The sequence below is a fragment of the Oncorhynchus keta genome, unplaced genomic scaffold, assembly GCF_023373465.1.
Source record: "Oncorhynchus keta strain PuntledgeMale-10-30-2019 unplaced genomic scaffold, Oket_V2 Un_scaffold_1436_pilon_pilon, whole genome shotgun sequence".
Lineage (NCBI taxonomy): Eukaryota > Metazoa > Chordata > Actinopteri > Salmoniformes > Salmonidae > Oncorhynchus > Oncorhynchus keta.
The window spans coordinates 182,501-198,774 of NW_026290786.1; the positions used below are offsets into that span (position 1 = coordinate 182,501).

Below are 16,274 nucleotides of genomic sequence, written 5' to 3' on the forward strand. Positions count from 1 at the left end.
TATTTGAGATTCTTCAAAGTAGCCACCCTTTGCCTTGATGACAGCTTTGCAACACTCTTAGCATTCTCTCAACCAGCTTCACCTGGAATGCTTTTCCAACAGTCTTGAAGGAGTTCCCACATATGCTGAGCACTTGTTGGCTGCTTTTCATTCAATCTGCGGTCCAACTCATCCCAAACCATCTCAATTGGGTTGAGGTCGGGTGATTGTGTAGGGCGATGTTGGTTTTTGTGTGCTTTGTGTTGGAACCAACATTCTCCACCAGTCTAATGTCCATTTGCTCGTGTTTCTTGGTCCAATCAAGTCTCTTCTTATTGGTGTCCTTTAGTAGTGGTTTCTGTGCAGCAATTCGACCGTGAAGGTCTGATTCACGCAGTCTCCTCTAAACAGTTGATGTTGAGATGTGTCTTTTACCTGAACTCTGTGAAGCATTTATTTGGGCTGCCATTTCTGAGCCTGGTAAACTCTAATGAACTTCTCCTCTGCAGCAGAGGTAACTCTGGGTCTTCCTTTCCTGTGGCGGTCCGCATGAGAGACAGTTTCATCCTAGCGCTTGATGGTTTTTGCGATTCCACTTGAAGAAACTTTCAAAGTTCTTGAAATGTTCCGTATTGACTGACCTCCATGTCTTAAAGTAATGATGGACTGTTGTATTGACTGACCTCCAAGTCTTAAAGTAATGATGGACTGTTGTATTGACTGACCTTCATGTCTTAAAGTAATGATGGACTGTTGTATTGACTGACCTTCATGTCTTAAAGTAATGATGGACTGTTGTATTGACTGACCTTCGTATCTTAAAGTAATGATGGACTGTTGTATTGACTGACCTCCAAGTCTTAAAGTAATGATGGACTGACCTTCATGTCTTAAAGTAATGATGGACTGTTGTATTGACTGACCTTCATGTCTTAAAGTAATGATGGACTGACCTTCATGTCTTAAAGTAATGATGGACTGTTGTATTGACTGACCTTCATGTCTTAAAGTAATGATGGACTGACCTTCATGTCTTAAAGTAATGATGGACTGACCTTCGTGTCTTAAAGTAATGATGGACTGTTGTATTGACTGACCTTCATGCCTTAAAGTAATGATGGACTGTTGTATTGACTGACCTTCACGTCTTAAAGTAATGATGGACTGTTGTATTGACTGACCTTCATGTCTTAAAGTAATGATGGACTGTTGTATTGACTGACCTTCATGTCTTAAAGTAATGATGGACTGACCTTCATGTCTTAAAGTAATGATGGACTGTTGTATTGACTGACCTTCGTATCTTAAAGTAATGATGGACTGACCTTCATGTCTTAAAGTAATGATGGACTGTTGTATTGACTGACCTTCATGTCTTAAAGTAATGATGGACTGTTGTATTGACTGACCTTCATGTCTTAAAGTAATGATGGACTGTTGTATTGACTGACCTTCATGTCTTAAAGTAATGATGGACTGTTGTATTGACTGACCTTCGTATCTTAAAGTAATGATGGACTGACCTTCATGTCTTAAAGTAATGATGGACTGTTGTATGGACTGACCTTCATGTCTTAAAGTAATGATGGACTGACCTTCATGTCTTAAAGTAATGATGGACTGTTGTATTGACTGACCTTCATGTCTTAAAGTAATGATGGACTGTTGTATTGACTGACCTTCATGTCTTAAAGTAATGATGGACTGACCTTCGTATCTTAAAGTAATGATGGACTGTTGTATTGACTGACCTTCATGTCTTAAAGTAATGATGGACTGTTGTATTGACTGACCTTCGTATCTTAAAGTAATGATGGACTGTTGTATTGACTGACCTTCATGTCTTAAAGTAATGATGGACTGACCTTCGTATCTTAAAGTAATGATGGACTGTTGTATTGACTGACCTTCATGTCTTAAAGTAATGATGGACTGTCGTATTGACTGACCATCATGTCTTAAAGTAATGATGGACTGTTGTATTGACTGACCTTCATGTCTTAAAGTAATGATGGACTGACCTTCATGTCTAATAGTAATGATGGACTGTTGTATTGACTGACCTTCATGTCTTAAAGTAATGATGGACTGTTGTATTGACTGACCTTCATGTCTTAAAGTAATGATGGACTGTTGTATTGACTGACCTTCATGTCTTAAAGTAATGATGGACTGTTGTATTGACTGACCTTCATGTCTTAAAGTAATGATGGACTGTTGTATTGACTGACCTTCATGTCTTAAAGTAATGATGGACTGACCTTCATGTCTTAAAGTAATGATGGACTGTTGTATTGACTGACCTTCATGTCTTAAAGTAATGATGGACTGACCTTCATGTCTTAAAGTAATGATGGACTGTTGTATTGACTGACCTTCATGTCTTAAAGTAATGATGGACTGTTGTATTGACTGACCTTCATGTCTTAAAGTAATGATGGACTGTTGTATTGACTGACCTTCATGTCTTAAAGTAATGATGGACTGACCTTCATGTCTTAAAGTAATGATGGACTGTCGTATTGACTGATCTTCATGTCTTAAAGTAACGATGGACTGTTGTATTGACTGACCTTCATGTCTTAAAGTAATGATGGACTGACCTTCATGTCTTAAAGTAATGATGGACTGTTGTATTGACTGACCTTCATGTCTTAAAGTAATGATGGACTGACCTTCATGTCTTAAAGTAATGATGGACTGACCTTCATGTCTTAAAGTAATGATGGACTGTTGTATTGACTGACCTTCATGTCTTAAAGTAATGATGGACTGTTGTATTGACTGACCTTCATGTCTTAAAGTAATGATGGACTGACCTTCATGTCTTAAAGTAATGATGGACTGACCTTCATGTCTTAAAGTAATGATGGACTGTCGTATTGACTGACCTTCATGTCTTAAAGTAACGATGGACTGTTGTATTGACTGACCTTCATGTCTTAAAGTAATGATGGACTGACCTTCATGTCTTAAAGTAATGATGGACTGACCTTCATGTCTTAAAGTAATGATGGACTGTCGTATTGACTGACCTTCATGTCTTAAAGTAATGATGGACTGTTGTATTGACTGACCTTCATGTCTTAAAGTAATGATGGACTGTTGTATTGACTGACCTTCATGTCTTAAAGTAATGATGGACTGACCTTCATGTCTTAAAGTAATGATGGACTGTCGTATTGACTGACCTTCATGTCTTAAAGTAATGATGGACTGTTGTATTGACTGACCTTCATGTCTTAAAGTAATGATGGACTGTTGTATTGACTGACCTTCATGTCTTAAAGTAATGATGGACTGTTGTATTGACTGACCTTCATGTCTTAAAGTAATGATGGACTGTTGTATTGACTGACCTTCATGTCTTAAAGTAATGATGGACTGACCTTCATGTCTTAAAGTAATGATGGACTGTTGTATTGACTGACCTTCATGTCTTAAAGTAATGATGGACTGTTGTATTGACTGACCTTCATGTCTTAAAGTAATGATGGACTGTTGTATTGACTGACCTTCATGTCTTAAAGTAATGATGGACTGTTGTATTGACTGACCTTCATGTCTTAAAGTAATGATGGACTGTTGTATTGACTGACCTTCATGTCTTATAGTAATGATGGACTGTTGTATTGACTGACCTTCGTATCTTAAAGTAATGATGGACTGTTGTATTGACTGACCTTCATGTCTTAAAGTAATGATGGACTGTTGTATTGACTGACCTTCATGTCTTAAAGTAATGATGTACTGTCGTATTGACTGACCTTCATGTCTTAAAGTAATGATGGACTGTTGTATTGACTGACCTTCATGTCTTAAAGTAATGATGGACTGTTGTATTGACTGACCTTCATGTCTTAAAGTAATGATGGACTGACCTTCATGTCTTAAAGTAATGATGTACTGTCGTATTGACTGACCTTCATGTCTTAAAGTAATGATGGACTGTTGTATTGACTGACCTTCATGTCTTAAAGTAATGATGGACTGACCTTCATGTCTTAAAGTAATGATGGACTGTTGTATTGACTGACCTTCATGTCTTAAAGTAATGATGGACTGTTGTATTGACTGACCTTCATGTCTTAAAGTAATGATGGACTGACCTTCATGTCTTAAAGTAATGATGGACTGTTGTATTGACTGACCTTCATGTCTTAAAGTAATGATGGACTGTTGTATTGACTGACCTTCATGTCTTAAAGTAATGATGGACTGTTGTATTGACTGACCTTCATGTCTTAAAGTAATGATGGACTGTTGTATTGACTGACCTTCATGTCTTAAAGTAATGATGGACTGTTGTATTGACTGACCTTCATGTCTTATAGTAATGATGGACTGTTGTATTGACTGACCTTCGTATCTTAAAGTAATGATGGACTGTTGTATTGACTGACCTTCATGTCTTAAAGTAATGATGGACTGTTGTATTGACTGACCTTCATGTCTTAAAGTAATGATGGACTGACCTTCATGTCTTAAAGTAATGATGGACTGTCGTATTGACTGACCTTCATGTCTTAAAGTAATGATGGACTGTTGTATTGACTGACCTTCATGTCTTAAAGTAATGATGGACTGTTGTATTGACTGACCTTCATGTCTTAAAGTAATGATGGACTGACCTTCATGTCTTAAAGTAATGATGGACTGTCGTATTGACTGACCTTCATGTCTTAAAGTAATGATGGACTGTTGTATTGACTGACCTTCATGTCTTAAAGTAATGATGGACTGTTGTATTGACTGACCTTCATGTCTTAAAGTAATGATGGACTGTTGTATTGACTGACCTTCATGTCTTAAAGTAATGATGGACTGTTGTATTGACTGACCTTCATGTCTTAAAGTAATGATGGACTGACCTTCATGTCTTAAAGTAATGATGGACTGTTGTATTGACTGACCTTCATGTCTTAAAGTAATGATGGACTGTTGTATTGACTGACCTTCATGTCTTAAAGTAATGATGGACTGTTGTATTGACTGACCTTCATGTCTTAAAGTAATGATGGACTGTTGTATTGACTGACCTTCATGTCTTAAAGTAATGATGGACTGTTGTATTGACTGACCTTCATGTCTTATAGTAATGATGGACTGTTGTATTGACTGACCTTCGTATCTTAAAGTAATGATGGACTGTTGTATTGACTGACCTTCATGTCTTAAAGTAATGATGGACTGTTGTATTGACTGACCTTCGTATCTTAAAGTAATGATGGACTGTTGTATTGACTGACCTTCATGTCTTAAAGTAATGATGGACTGTCGTATTGACTGACCTTCATGTCTTAAAGTAATGATGGACTGACCTTCATGTCTTAAAGTAATGATGGACTGACCTTCATGTCTTAAAGTAACGATGGACTGACCTTCATGTCTTAAATTAATGATGGACTGACCTTCATGTCTTAAAGTAATGATGGACTGACCTTCATGTCTTAAAGTAATGATGGACTGTTGTATTGACTGACCTTCATGTCTTAAAGTAATGATGGACTGTTGTATTGACTGACCTTCATGTCTTAAAAGTAATGATGGACTGTTGTATTGACTGACCTTCATGTCTAATAGTAATGATGGACTGTTGTATTGACTGACCTTCGTATCTTAAAGTAATGATGGACTGTTGTATTGACTGACCTTCATGTCTTAAAGTAATGATGGACTGTTGTATTGACTGACCTTCATGTCTTAAAGTAATGATGGACTGTTGTATTGACTGACCTTCATGTCTTAAAGTAATGATGGACTGTTGTATTGACTGACCTTCATGTCTTAAAGTAATGATGGACTGTTGTATTGACTGACCTTCATGTCTTAAAGTAATGATGGACTGTTGTATTGACTGACCTTCATGTCTTAAAGTAATGATGGACTGTTGTATTGACTGACCTTCATGTCTTAAAGTAATGATGGACTGTTGTATTGACTGACCTTCATGTCTTAAAGTAATGATGGACGGTTGTATTGACTGACCTTCATGTCTTAAAGTAATGATGGACGGTTGTATTGACTGACCTTCATGTCTTAAAGTAATGATGGACTGTTGTATTGACTGACCTTCATGTCTTAAAGTAATGATGGACTGTTGTATTGACTGACCTTCGTATCTTAAAGTAATGATGGACTGACCTTCATGTCTTAAAGTAATGATGGACTGACCTTCATGTCTTAAAGTAATGATGGACTGTTGTATTGACTGACCTTCATGTCTTAAAGTAATGATGGACTGTTGTATTGACTGACCTTCATGTCTTAAAGTAATGATGGACTGTTGTATTGACTGACCTTCGTATCTTAAAGTAATGATGGACTGACCTTCATGTCTTAAAGTAATGATGGACTGACCTTCATGTCTTAAAGTAATGATGGACTGTCGTATTGACTGACCTTCATGTCTTAAAGTAATGATGGACTGTTGTATTGACTGACCTTCATGTCTTAAAGTAATGATGGACTGTTGTATTGACTGACCTTCATGTCTTAAAGTAATGATGGACTGTTGTATTGACTGACCTTCATGTCTTAAAGTAATGATGGACTGTCGTATTGACTGACCTTCATGTCTTAAAGTAATGATGGACTGTCGTATTGACTGACCTTCATGTCTTAAAGTAATGATGGACTGATCTTCATGTCTTAAAGTAATGATGGACTGACCTTCATGTCTTAAAGTAATGATGGACTGTTGTATTGACTGACCTTCATGTCTTAAAGTAATGATGGACTGTTGTATTGACTGACCTTCATGTCTTAAAGTAATGATGGACTGGTGTATTGACTGACCTTCATGTCTTAAAGTAATGATGGACTGTTGTATTGACTGACCTTCATGTCTTAAAGTAATGATGGACTGTTGTATTGACTGACCTTCGTATCTTAAAGTAATGATGGACTGACCTTCATGTCTTAAAGTAATGATGGACTGACCTTCATGTCTTAAAGTAATGATGGACTGTTGTATTGACTGACCTTCATGTCTTAAAGTAATGATGGACTGTTGTATTGACTGACCTTCATGTCTTAAAGTAATGATGGACTGTTGTATTGACTGACCTTCGTATCTTAAAGTAATGATGGACTGACCTTCATGTCTTAAAGTAATGATGGACTGACCTTCATGTCTTAAAGTAATGATGGACTGTCGTATTGACTGACCTTCATGTCTTAAAGTAATGATGGACTGTTGTATTGACTGACCTTCATGTCTTAAAGTAATGATGGACTGTTGTATTGACTGACCTTCATGTCTTAAAGTAATGATGGACTGTTGTATTGACTGACCTTCATGTCTTAAAGTAATGATGGACTGTCGTATTGACTGACCTTCATGTCTTAAAGTAATGATGGACTGTTGTATTGACTGACCTTCATGTCTTAAAGTAATGATGGACTGATCTTCATGTCTTAAAGTAATGATGGACTGACCTTCATGTCTTAAAGTAATGATGGACTGTTGTATTGACTGACCTTCATGTCTTAAAGTAATGATGGACTGTTGTATTGACTGACCTTCATGTCTTAAAGTAATGATGGACTGTTGTATTGACTGACCTTCATGTCTTAAAGTAATGATGGACTGTTGTATTGACTGACCTTCATGTCTTAAAGTAATGATGGACTGTTGTATTGACTGACCTTCATGTCTTAAAGTAATGATGGACTGACCTTCATGTCTTAAAGTAATGATGGACTGACCTTCATGTCTTAAAGTAATGATGGACTGTTGTATTGACTGACCTTCATGTCTTAAAGTAATGATGGACTGTTGTATTGACTGACCTTCATGTCTTAAAGTAATGATGGACTGTTGTATTGACTGACCTTCATGTCTTAAAGTAATGATGGACTGACCTTCATGTCTTAAAGTAATGATGGACTGACCTTCATGTCTTAAAGTAATGATGGACTGTTGTATTGACTGACCTTCGTATCTTAAAGTAATGATGGACTGTTGTATTGACTGACCTTCATGTCTTAAAGTAATGATGGACTGTCGTATTGACTGACCTTCATGTCTTAAAGTAATGATGGACTGTTGTATTGACTGACCTTCATGTCTTAAAGTAATGATGGACTGTCATATTGACTGACCTTCATGTCTTAAAGTAATGATGGACTGTTGTATTGACTGACCTTCATGTCTTAAAGTAATGATGGACTGATCTTCATGTCTTAAAGTAATGATGGACTGACCTTCATGTCTTAAAGTAATGATGGACTGTTGTATTGACTGACCTTCATGTCTTAAAGTAATGATGGACTGTTGTATTGACTGACCTTCATGTCTTAAAGTAATGATGGACTGGTGTATTGACTGACCTTCATGTCTTAAAGTAATGATGGACTGTTGTATTGACTGACCTTCATGTCTTAAAGTAATGATGGACTGTTGTATTGACTGACCTTCATGTCTTAAAGTAATGATGGACTGACCTTCATGTCTTAAAGTAATGATGGACTGTTGTATTGACTGACCTTCATGTCTTAAAGTAATGATGGACTGTTGTATTGACTGACCTTCATGTCCTAAAGTAATGATGGACTGTCGTATTGACTGACCTTCATGTCTTAAAGTAATGATGGACTGTTGTATTGACTGACCTTCATGTCTTAAAGTAATGATGGACTGACCTTCATGTCTTAAAGTAATGATGGACTGTTGTATTGACTGACCTTCATGTCTTAAAGTAATGATGGACTGTTGTATTGACTGACCTTCATGTCCTAAAGTAATGATGGACTGTCGTATTGACTGACCTTCATGTCTTAAAGTAATGATGGACTGTTGTATTGACTGACCTTCATGTCTTAAAGTAATGATGGACTGTTGTATTGACTGACCTTCATGTCTTAAAGTAATGATGGACTGTTGTATTGACTGACCTTCATGTCTTAAAGTAATGATGGACTGTTGTATTGACTGACCTTCATGTCTTAAAGTAATGATGGACTGACCTTCATGTCTTAAAGTAATGATGGACGGTTGTATTGACTGACCTTCATGTCTTAAAGTAATGATGGACTGTTGTATTGACTGACCTTCATGTCTTAAAGTAATGATGGACTGACCTTCATGTCTTAAAGTAATGATGGACTGTTGTATTGACTGACCTTCATGTCTTAAAGTAATGATGGACTGTTGTATTGACTGACCTTCATGTCTTAAAGTAATGATGGACTGACCTTCATGTCTTAAAGTAATGATGGACTGTTGTATTGACTGACCTTCATGTCTTAAAGTAATGATGGACTGTTGTATTGACTGACCTTCATGTCTTAAAGTAATGATGGACTGTTGTATTGACTGACCTTCATGTCTTAAAGTAATGATGGACTGTTGTATTGACTGACTGACCTTCATGTCTTAAAGTAATGATGGACTGTTGTATTGACTGACCTTCGTGTCTTAAAGTAATGATGGACTGTTGTATTGACTGACCTTTATGTCTTAAAGTAATGATGGACTGTTGTATTGCCTGACCTTTATGTCTTAAAGTAATGATGGACTGTTGTATTGACTGACCTTCATGTCTTAAAGTAATGATGGACTGTTGTATTGACTGACCTTTATGTCTTAAAGTAATGATGGACTGACCTTCATGTCTTAAAGTAATGATGGACTGTTGTATTGACTGACCTTCTTGTCTTAAAGTAATGATGGACTGTTGTATTGACTGACCTTCATGTCTTAAAGTAATGATGGACTGTTGTATTGACTGACCTTCATGTCTTAAAGTAATGATGGACTGACCTTCATGTCTTAAAGTAATGATGGACGGTTGTATTGACTGACCTTCATGTCTTAAAGTAATGATGGACTGTTGTATTGACTGACCTTCATGTCTTAAAGTAATGATGGACTGACCTTCATGTCTTAAAGTAATGATGGACTGTTGTATTGACTGACCTTCATGTCTTAAAGTAATGATGGACTGTTGTATTGACTGACCTTCATGTCTTAAAGTAATGATGGACTGACCTTCATGTCTTAAAGTAATGATGGACTGTTGTATTGACTGACCTTCATGTCTTAAAGTAATGATGGACTGTTGTATTGACTGACCTTCATGTCTTAAAGTAATGATGGACTGTTGTATTGACTGACCTTCATGTCTTAAAGTAATGATGGACTGTTGTATTGACTGACCTTCATGTCTTAAAGTAATGATGGACTGTTGTATTGACTGACCTTCGTGTCTTAAAGTAATGATGGACTGTTGTATTGACTGACCTTCATGTCTTAAAGTAATGATGGACTGTTGTATTGACTGACCTTCATGTCTTAAAGTAATGATGGACTGTTGTATTGACTGACCTTCATGTCTTAAAGTAATGATGGACTGTTGTATTGACTGACCTTCATGTCTTAAAGTAATGATGGACTGACCTTCATGTCTTAAAGTAATGATGGACTGTTGTATTGACTGACCTTCATGTCTTAAAGTAATGATGGACTGACCTTCATGTCTTAAAGTAATGATGGACTGTTGTATTGACTGACCTTCATGTCTTAAAGTAATGATGGACTGACCTTCATGTCTTAAAGTAATGATGGACTGACCTTCATGTCTTAAAGACCTTCATGTCTTAAACAATGATGGACTGTTGGACTGACCTTCATGTCTTAAAGTAATGATGGACTGTTGTATTTGAGCTGTTCTTCATGTCTTAAAGTAGGGATGGACTGTCGTTACATTGTCAACACACAACTTATTTGAGCTGTTCTTGCCATAATATGGACTTGGGTCTGAAATAGCATAGCCACAATAGGGCTTTCATTCAGTACACTATATAGGTATTAATAGTCAACACAACTGATTGGCTCATTAATAGCATGCAGAAATAAATTAATAGTAGTACACTTAAGGTATTAATAGCATGCAGTAATTATAATGCATTATAATAGCATGTAGTACACTATATAGGTATTAATAGCATGCAGTACACTTATAATAGCATGCAGTATTAATATAGTACACTATATAGGTATTAATAGCATGCAGTACACTATATAGGTATTAATATGTAGTACACTATATAGGTATTAATAGCATGCAGTACACTATATAGGTATTAATAGCATGCAGTACACTATATAGGTATTAATAGCATGCAGTACACTATAGGTAAGGTATTAATAGCATGCAGTACACTATATAGGTATTAATAGCATGCAGTACACTATATAGGTATTAATAGCATGCAGTACTATACTATATAGGTATTAATAGCATGCAGTACACTATATAGGTATTAATAGCATGTAGTACACTATATAGGTATTAATAGCATGCAGTACACTATATAGGTATTAATAGCATGGTACACTATATAGGTATTAATAGCATGCAGTACACTATATAGGTATTAATAGCATGCAGTACACTATATAGGTATTAATAGCATGCAGTACACTATATAGGTATTAATAGCATGTAGTACACTATATAGGTATTAATAGCATGCAGTACACTATATAGGTATTAATAGCATGCAGTACACTATATAGGTATTAATAGCATGCAGTACACTATATAGGTATTAATAGCATGTAGTACACTATATAGGTATTAATAGCATGTAGTACACTATATAGGTATTAATAGCATGCAGTACACTATATAGGTATTAATAGCATGTAGTACACTATATAGGTATTAATAGCATGTAGTACACTATATAGGTATTAATAGCATGTAGTACACTATATAGGTATTAATAGCATGCAGTACACTATATAGGTATTAATAGCATGCAGTACACACTATATAGGTATTAATAGCATGTAGTACACTATATAGGTATTAATAGCATGTAGTACACTATATATAGGTACACTTATATAGCATAGCAGTACACTATATAGGTATTAATAGCACGTAGTACACTATATAGGTATTAATAGCACGTAGTACACTATATAGGTATTAATAGCATGCAGTACACTATATAGGTATTAATAGCACGCAGTACACTATATAGGTATTAATAGCATGCAGTACACTATATAGGTATTAATAGCATGCAGTACACTATATAGGTATTAATATATAGGTACACTATATTAATAGTACACACATGCAGTACACTATATAGGTATTAATAGCATGCAGTACACTATATAGGTATTAATAGCATGTAGTACACTATATAGGTATTAATAGCATGCAGTACACTATATGGTATTAATAGCATGCAGTACACTATATAGGTATTAATAGCATGTAGTACACTATATAGGTATTAATAGCATAGTACATATAGGTATTAATAGCATGCAGTACACTATATAGGTATTAATAGCATGTAGTACACTATATAGGTATTAATAGTATTAATAGCATGTAGTACACTATATAGGTATTAATAGCATGTAGTACACTATATAGGTATTAATAGGTATATAGGTATTAATAGCATGTAGTACACTATATAGGTATTAATAGCATGCAGTACACAGGTATTAATACACACTATATAGGTATTAATAGCATGCAGTACACTATATAGGTATTAATAGCATGCAGTACACTATATAGGTATTAATAGCATGCAGTACACTATATAGGTATTAATAGCATGCAGTACACTATATAGGTATTAATAGCATGCAGTACACTATATAGGTATTAATAGCATGTAGTACACTATATAGGTATTAATAGTATTAATAGTATTAATAGCATGCAGTACACTATATAGGTATTAATAGCATGTAGTACACTATATAGGTATTAATAGCATGTAGTACACTATATAGGTATTAATAGCATGTAGTACACTATATAGGTATTAATAGCATGTAGTACACTATATAGGTATTAATAGCATGCAGTACACTATATAGGTATTAATAGCATGTAGTACACTATATAGGTATTAATAGCATGCAGTACACTATATAGGTATTAATAGCATGCAGTACACTATATAGGTATTAATAGCATGTAGTACACTATATAGGTATTAATAGCATGTAGTACACTATATAGGTATTAATAGCATGCTATAGTACACTATATAGGTATTAATAGCATGCAGTACACTATATAGGTATTAATAGCATGCAGTACACTATATAGGTGCAGTACACTATATAGGTATTAATAGCATATAGTACACTATATAGGTATTAATAGCATGCAGTACACTATATAGGTATTAATAGCATGTAGTACACTATATAGGTATTAATAGCATGTAGTACACTATATAGGTATTAATAGCATGCAGTACACTATATAGGTATTAATAGCATGCAGTACACTATATAGGTATTAATAGCATGTAGTACACTATATAGGTATTAATAGCATGTAGTACACTATATAGGTATTAATAGCATGTAGTACACTATATAGGTATTAATAGCATGCATGTAGTACACTATATAGGTATTAATAGCAGTACTATACACATGTAGTACACTATATAGGTATTAATAGCATGCAGTACACTATATAGGTATTAATAGCATAGTACACTATAGTATTAATAGCATGCAGTACACTATATATATAGGTATTAATAGCATGTAGTACACTATATAGGTATTAATAGCATGTAGTACACTATATAGGTATTAATAGCATGTAGTACACTATATAGGTATTAATAGCATGTAGTACACTATATAGGTATTAATAGCATGTAGTACACTATATAGGTATTAATAGCATGCAGTACACTATATAGGTATTAATAGCATGTAGTACAGTATATAGGTATTAATAGCAGTACACTATATAGGTATTAATAGCATGTAGTACACTATATAGGTATTAATAGCATGTAGTACACTATATAGGTATTAATAGCATGTAGTACACTATATAGGTATTAATAGTAGTACACTATATAGGTATTAATAGCATGCAGTACACTATATAGGTATTAATAGCATGTAGTACACTATATAGGTATTAATAGCATGCAGTACACTATATAGGTATTAATAGCATGTAGTACAGTATATAGGTATTAATAGCATGTAGTACACTATATAGGTATTAATAGCATGCAGTACACTATATAGGTATTAATAGCATGTAGTACACTATATAGGTATTAATAGCATGTAGTACACTATATAGGTATTAATAGCATGTAGTACACTATATAGGTATTAATAGCAGTACACTATATAGGTATTAATAGCATGTAGTACACTATATAGGTATTAATAGTAGTACACTATATAGGTATTAATAGCATGTAGTACACTATATAGGTATTAATAGCATAGTACACTATATAGGTATTAAATAGTACACTATATAGGTATTGTAGTACACTATATAGGTATTAATAGCATACAGTACACTATATAGGTATTAATAGCATGTAGTACACTATATAGGTATTAATAGCATATATGGTACACTATATAGGTATTAATAGCATGTAGTACACTATATAGGTATTAATAGCATGTAGTACACTATATAGGTATTAATAGCATGTAGTACACTATATAGGTATTAATAGCATGTAGTACACTATATAGGTATTAATAGCATGTAGTACACTATATAGGTATTAATAGCATGTAGTACACTATATAGGTATTAATAGCATGCAGTACACTATATAGGTATTAATAGCATGTAGTACACTATATAGGTATTAATAGCATGCAGTACACTATATAGGTATTAATAGCATGTAGTACACTATATAGGTATTAATAGCATGCAGTACACTATATAGGTATTAATAGCATGTAGTACACTATATAGGTATTAATAGCATGTAGTACACTATATAGGTATTAATAGCATGTAGTACACTATATAGGTATTAATAGCATGTAGTACACTATATAGGTATTAATAGCATGCAGTACACTATATAGGTATTAATAGCATGTAGTACACTATATAGGTATTAATAGCATGTAGTACACTATATAGGTATTAATAGCATGTAGTACACTATATAGGTATTAATAGCATGCAGTACACTATATAGGTATTAATAGCATGTAGTACACTATATAGGTATTAATAGCATGTAGTACACTATATAGGTATTAATAGCATGCAGTACACTATATAGGTATTAATAGCATGTAGTACACTATATAGGTATTAATAGCATGCAGTACACTATATAGGTATTAATAGCATGTAGTACACTATATAGGTATTAATAGCATGCAGTACACTATATAGGTATTAATAGCATGTAGTACACTATATAGGTATTAATAGCATGCAGTACACTATATAGGTATTAATAGTAGTACACTATATAGGTATTAATAGCAGTACACTATATAGGTATTAATAGTAGTACACTATATAGGTATTAACAGTAGTACACTATATAGGTATTAATAGCATGTAGTACACTATATAGGTATTAATAGCATGTAGTACACTATATAGGTATTAATAGCATGTATTAATAGCAGTACACTATATAGGTATTAATAGCATGTAGTACACTATATAGGTATTAATAGCATGTAGTACACTATATAGGTATTAATAGCATGTAGTACACTATATAGGTATTAATAGCATGCAGTACACTATATAGGTATTAATAGCATGCAGTACACTATATAGGTATTAATAGCATGTAGTACACTATATAGGTATTAATATGCAGTACACTATATAGGTACACTATATAGGTATTAATAGTACACTATATAGGTATTAATAGCACTATATGTATTAGTACACTATATAGGTATTAATAGCATGTAGTACACTATATAGGTATTAATAGCATGTAGTACACTATATAGGTATTAATAGCATGCAGTACACTATATAGGTATTAATAGCATGTAGTACACTATATAGGTATTAATAGCATGTAGTACACTATATAGGTATTAATAGCATAGTACACTATATAGGTATTAATAGCATGTAGTACACTATATAGGTATTAATAGCATGCAGTACACTATATAGGTATTAATAGCATGTACACTATATAGGTATTAATAGCAGTACACTATATAGTATATAGGTATTAACACTATATAGGTATTAATAGCATGCAGTACAATATATAGGTATTAATAGTAGTACACTATATAGGTATTAATAGCATGTAGTACAATATATAGGTATTAATAGTAGTACACTATATAGGTATTAATAGCATGTAGTACACTATATAGGTATTAATAGCATGTAGTACACTATATAGGTATTAATAGCATGTAGTACACTATATAGGTATTAATAGCATGTAGTACACTATATAGGTATTAATAGCATGCAGTACACTATATAGGTATTAATAGCATGTAGTACACT

The 16,274-nt window shown here is 33.9% G+C and overlaps 1 long non-coding RNA gene across 1 annotated transcript; it reads left to right on the forward strand.

Moving 5' to 3' along the window:
- The first annotated feature begins 13,525 nt into the window (after positions 1-13,525).
- Positions 13,526-16,257, forward strand: LOC127927480 (uncharacterized). Its single transcript, XR_008127734.1, has 4 exons — positions 13,526-13,884; positions 14,675-14,819; positions 15,999-16,027; positions 16,107-16,257. It is a non-coding gene; the product is annotated as an uncharacterized LOC127927480 (long non-coding RNA).
- Positions 16,258-16,274: the final 17 nt, after the last annotated feature.